We start from the raw sequence: 6,039 nt of genomic DNA, 5'->3' as shown, positions 1-6,039 counted from the left end.
CTTCTGCCAGGGGTCAGGGGTATGCTGTTGCATTTTTCAAGTTATTCTGTTTTATTTCAAAAAAACCCTTGAGCTTGTAATTCTGCCAATCCTTTTACCTACTTTTTTGAAGGGGGAAAAATTCCTAAGCTGTTTCTCATTTTCTCTTGTCTGTGCAGGTTGCAATTCATACTAAAATACATTGAAAAGCTTGGAAATAGCCAGTAAAGGCCTGTATCCTTATGGTCCTATGTAAACATTAAGAATTTGAAAAGCTTTACTTAGTTCTGTGGGTTTATTTAACATATGTTATTGTTTATTTAATCCCAGATACACTAGAAAGGGATGGTGTTTATCCAGTAGATATTTCATGTTTAGGTCATTTGGAAGAGGACTGTGTGTCTGTAGCAACACATAAATGTGTAATATGTGATGTGTAACATCATCTAGCTAGGTGGCACCATCTGTCAACACACTTGAGGTGAGTTCCCTTCAGTTTCAATATTTCTGATGCTACCATGGAAATAGAGTTGAATCTTCCAGGGTGCTTTGTAAAACCAACCCAGAGTTTCTATAAAAAACTGAAAACAAACTGGATTTGTTCTAAAAGCACAGAAAAAAATTTCAAGGAAACCTTGAAGACTGATTGGCAATTTATTTTTTTCCTCTAATAACAGGTGTATCAAAACCTGTGTTGCACTAAGAGTTAAGCAATGGTAAGAGAAATCTCTTTAGTTCTGTTCTTCCACAGGATAGAAATAGATCAGTAAAAATGAAGAATGGTCTAAATAACTGATTTTTTTGATACCTATCATCAATCTCATGTTTTAGCACAGCTGTCTTCAGTGGCAACAAAGGGAATGTTGGGACTGTACTGCACATATTTGAAACATTTTTGTGAACAAGGATTCAGGATAAAGCAGCTTTCCTCCACTCTTTTGAAATACACAAGTACAGGGATGGAATTTACATTAAAATACAACGAAAAAATAAGAATAATAAATTTTCTAATGTGTCTCACTTGCTCTTTATTAAAAAGAAAAAGCACATGGACATTTTTAAAGTTCTGTAGTTCTTTTGCTTTCTGGCAGATGAATTGCTGTGATGAGAGGTTAATGTGGACGAGTCCTGAACAGCTGACCAGCAGGAATAACCAATGTCTGTCTCCCCCCTACATTCCAGAGCAAATGGTTGGTCCTTACTGTGCCACTCCTTTTTGTAATTGTTGCTTTACTGCTTTCTGTCTACCTGGCTACCATAGGATTTGGAGTATGCACACCATTAGTACCACATGGATGGAAACGTGCTGTTTTTAATGCTTTGTATTTCTTTTCTAAACTTCTACCATTCTTCTTGCAATATATTTTACTATAAATGCTAATCCCTGTGCAAATAAGGGGCAGGGTGAAACACCTCCCACCTCGCTAATTTTGCTACCAGTGAGGGCTGGGGCATTTCCAAAGAGATGACATTTATTCCCAGTGAGTTTAAACCCCCTCTTGAATACTGCAGAACTCAGTTGAAGGTGGATTAGTTGGGTTTACCTTGGTTCCCATCTTGCAGGAGGGTATGTGTGTATCTGTGTTTGTAGATATTATAATTATGTTTTGGAAGATCCTTTAACTAGGTGGTGACTGGAAGAAAAGGGACAGAGGCCAAGAGATGGAGAAGAGCCACAGTTGTTTGGAAGCTGGGAGGTAATGCATCCCAGTTGAATGATTTTTCATACACTGATCAAAAATTATTTTAATCACAGAAAGTACCCTCCTCCACAGAAATGTTAATCTTTGAACTAGTAAAACAGACTTTTTTTTTTATAACAAGTTCTTTGGGTACTGAAAAAATAATATGCTGTAGGAAGAAAGCACATCTTTACATGACTTTAGAAATGTTCTTCACTGTGCACACCTTCACTACCTACTCTATAGCCCAGCTTACAGTGAGGGAAGAAATGAATTCTAGGCAACTGTTGCCCTATCAGATGACTGTGAGTGAGGAGTTGTCTTCCTTACCAAGAATCTGCAAGGAGTTGAAGCAGAGTGAAGTTGCTCTTCCATTTACTGGATAAAGGAAACAAATCCACAAAACCAAACTCCAAGCAATCTCTGTGACTGCCCATGATGGTCCAGGTCTCTCCACTCACAGATGTTGGGGTGTCCTACAAAGCTACCTTAAACTGGTTATTCTGGGCTGCCATTATGTGCACTCTGCTGTTTTGCAAGACTAATGTGACAGTCCCAGTGTGCTGCCATTGTTGCTAGGGATTTATTAGTGGTAATAGAAGACTGGATGAAACCTTGCACTTAGTGCTTTGGCTCATGAAGGATTTGAATGGATGCTACTTTTGCAAGGAAAAACCCCTCAGAAGCAGCCCTGTGAAAAGCAGAAAGACCAATTCCTCTGTTTGCTTACAGCACTCTCAGTCCATTATTGCAGGATTAAAAACTGGTGAGTCTGTTGTGGAATTATGAACTAACACTAACTTTGTTTTTAGAAGGGTCAACTTGGATAACATGAAACACCTTGTTTTGTGTTAGGTTTGCAATTCACTATATTACAGAGCACAGTCTGAAGTTATGTCCAAACAAGACTTTCTTCATTTCACATGGGAGAGGGAGAAAGGTTAGCAGCATAATGAGAAGGAAAACAGTGATAGGCAGTATTTCATTCAGTTTTTTATGTACAAAACATAGATTGTTGCTAGGAAATGGTAGGGTGTCAGTGGAGCACTCTTGTGATAGCACTGTAATTCTTGTTGAAACAGAGGTTGAATAGCCAGCAAAGCTGCAGGTCTAATGCATAAGTTTTTTTGCAGTGTGTTTAAGAAAACACTCTTTGTGTCCCTCCTTCTACTTCTTTTGAAAAAGAAAGACAACTTTAACATACAGGGTTAAAAACCACCGAGCTGATGAATATCATGTCTTACAGATGAGTAACTAACAGCCTTGCTGAAGCTCTGGTGTGCCTGCAGTCGTGTTTTTTCAATCATGTGCATCCTCTGTTATCAGCTGAGGACTTGTTACTGTGTTGTGTTCCATAACCATTTGCAATGCAGGAGAGGTCTAGGAAAGGAAGACAGAGACCTGTAAACTCAGTAGCATTTTTTACTCAGGAATTCTTGAAAGAGATGTTAGATGAGGTGGTCCATTCAGAGGACTTGCCATTCATCTGTCTCTCTGGAGGAGGAGCTAGGTCTAAACTAGGAAGACTTGAACAATCATACTAACTGTTGTGAATTCTGATTTTGATGCCGTTTTCAAGATACAGTCGGTATATACCAAAGCTGTAGAATGTAGTAAGAGGCTTTGATTTTAACACTAAGAATAGTATAAAAGAAAAGCCAGCCAAAACAGGTATTTCTTGCCGATTTGCCAAAGTGTTTCTATATTCTATCTGACAGAGGATTTAAATACAAGAAACAAGGATACTTTTTTCCCCTCAAATTTCTGCCTCTTTTAACAAATATTTGAAGTGGAAAAATCCCAAAACTTCTGTATCTCTGCACTGTTCCTTTTTGAATGAGATAGCTTTTCACCAGTTTAGCTGCTGTTCTGTTTCTGATGAAGAATAACTTTGCCTAAACATCATAGGAAATAATTGCATTTGGGCACACAATGAGACTTCCTGCACTAGTGAAGAAAACACACCTTCCCATTGTCCTTGTATTGTGTCAGTGAGCAGTCATTCTCTTCAAAATATTGCTAATTGCTGTCATGGTAACAAAACAAAAACATGGTGTGGCAACTATTTTCAGTGTTGCACATGTGATGTCTCTTCTGGCTGTAAACCACTTCAGTATTCAACTAGGATTCAACCTCCAGTTTAAGCCTAGCATGGATAATTTTTATTGAACAATGGTCCAGGTGTGCATGAGGGGGTTGTAGTGCTTTGTTTTCTTTTTTTCATTTGGCTTCTTTTAGGCAGATAAGCAGCAGGTTTAGAGGTGGAAGGGGAATGACAGGCCAACCAGTGCAGAGTAATCAACTTGTTCCTGGTAGCTGTTTGCCCCACTCCTGAACACCTCTGCAACTAAGTGGGATGGAGTTGGCACTGAAATACTGGGGGCTCTGGCAATAATCAGCCTTTGTATTCTTTAGCACAAGATGAACCAAGCAACAAACTACTACAGGAGCTTCAGAGAAAGTTGTGGTCACGTTGCAACTTGTGGGAAAAAAAGGTTCCGCAGATGGCCAAGAAAACATTCATTGTGGGAAGGAAGATGAGAGAAGCTGCCAGGGAAGTAACACCTTTGTGAAGGATCAGGTGAACTATGAAGTAAGAGTGCATAGCTTTCATGTGTGACACATTTCTTTGGCCTTTGAAATTACAATTTAATGGTAATGCATCTTTTCTTCTTCTTTGCCTTTTTTGTACCAGCTAACAGTGACTTGAAATAATTGCAAAGTGCACCATGAAATACCCACTCCTGAAGAAGGCAGTTCATCTACTTCTGAATATTACAGAATATTTTATAGTGAATAATTGTCCCAGTATGTAATTCTTGTGAGCTGGGGAAGAAAATGGAGCTTGAGATACCCTTTAGACTCTAGATGTATTTTCTGTTCTGAGGAAGGCATGCTGACCTTGACACATTTGGGTTTGATTCCAGGGAGGAGTCTTCAAAGAGGTGAAAGAAAAAAGATTATAATGGGGGACTAATCAGTGCCTAATGCTAATCCTTACATTTTCAATCCACAGAGTTCTGTGGCACATCACAGGCCACGTAAAATTTGAGAAAGGGCAGAGAGTGATATTTGGCTTTCAATCAGTATATATGTATAAAAAAAAAGTTGGGAAAAAATGGGCTCTTAGTGTTGAAAATACATTCCTGCCAGCTGAGAGGGAAGGGTGCAAAATAAACACAGGTCTAACCTGCATAAGAGGAAGATAAGCTCTGCCTGATAATGTTTCTCCTTTCCCTTGTTGTACTGAAGCTCTTGTGAATAAAACAAACATTTTAAGTCATGTGATACAAAACTGTTATAGGGGAGCATACTTGATCACAGTTTTTTTTCCTTTGCACCACAATTTGTCATTAAAACATTTGATACCTTCTTAGCTTGTTTTAATACATCAGTGCTCTTTCAGTCATCACGTTGCCACCTTTCTTTCTTCTGTTGTTGCTACAATTGACCCAACAGTGAAAAGTGTGGTAAGAAAAACTTGAATGGTTCTGCTCCAGGCTTTGACAGAAATAGCCATGTCATCCAGAATCAGTATTTTTATCTCTGCAAAGCTGATGTATAAATTATTAGATTAAGGAAACATAGATTAAGGAAAAAAATAAGTTCCAGGGTTTAGTGGGAGGGGATGTGTTATCTTGATTTTTTTTTTTCATTTTTTTTTCCCCCTTCCGTAGCCTGGCCATATTAAGAAGACTTGATGATCTTTCATACATGTAGTGTCATTATACATTTAAAATTCCATATCTTTTATTAGAGCAGAGAGAAGGTATCCTGAACTTAAATGTTTAGCATTGCCTTTGTAAAAATAATTTTGTTACTTCAAGGAACAAAATTGATTAAAGAACTGTTTCTATCTGTCTTACAGATCTCTACAAATTTTTATTTAAAAGTCTGTCATACTGTGTCATGTGTAGAATTGGTGAATATTTTTCACTTGCCTACAGCTATTATACTGTATCTTTTCTAACTTCCTTTCCTGATTTAGACAGTGATAAAAGCTCTTCGCAAGATCCTGCCTACTGCTTGCCTTCCCTGGTGCTGCCAGGGCAGTGAGGAGAACAGACCAAGGTGTATTTATTGAAATGTAGATGAGGAACTGAAGGAGGGTGGCCATGACTCTAAGACTGATTGATAATATAGTGCACAGTCTTTCATTCTCTGAGATCACAGAATCAATTAGGTTGGAAAAGACCCCTGAGATCGAGTCCAACCTTTGACCATCACCTTGTCAACTACACCATGGCACTGTCATGTCCAGTTGTTTCTTGAACACATGCAGGAATGATGACTCCATCACCTCCCTGGGCAGTTTAAGAACCCTTTCCATGAGGAAATTCCTCCTGATGTCCAACCTGAACCTCCCCTGGGGCAGCTT

This window comes from Pithys albifrons, chromosome 4 (assembly GCF_047495875.1).
Source record: "Pithys albifrons albifrons isolate INPA30051 chromosome 4, PitAlb_v1, whole genome shotgun sequence".
Lineage (NCBI taxonomy): Eukaryota > Metazoa > Chordata > Aves > Passeriformes > Thamnophilidae > Pithys > Pithys albifrons.
The sequence above is the reverse complement of the archived record's forward strand: the minus strand, read 5'-3'. Positions refer to the sequence as shown.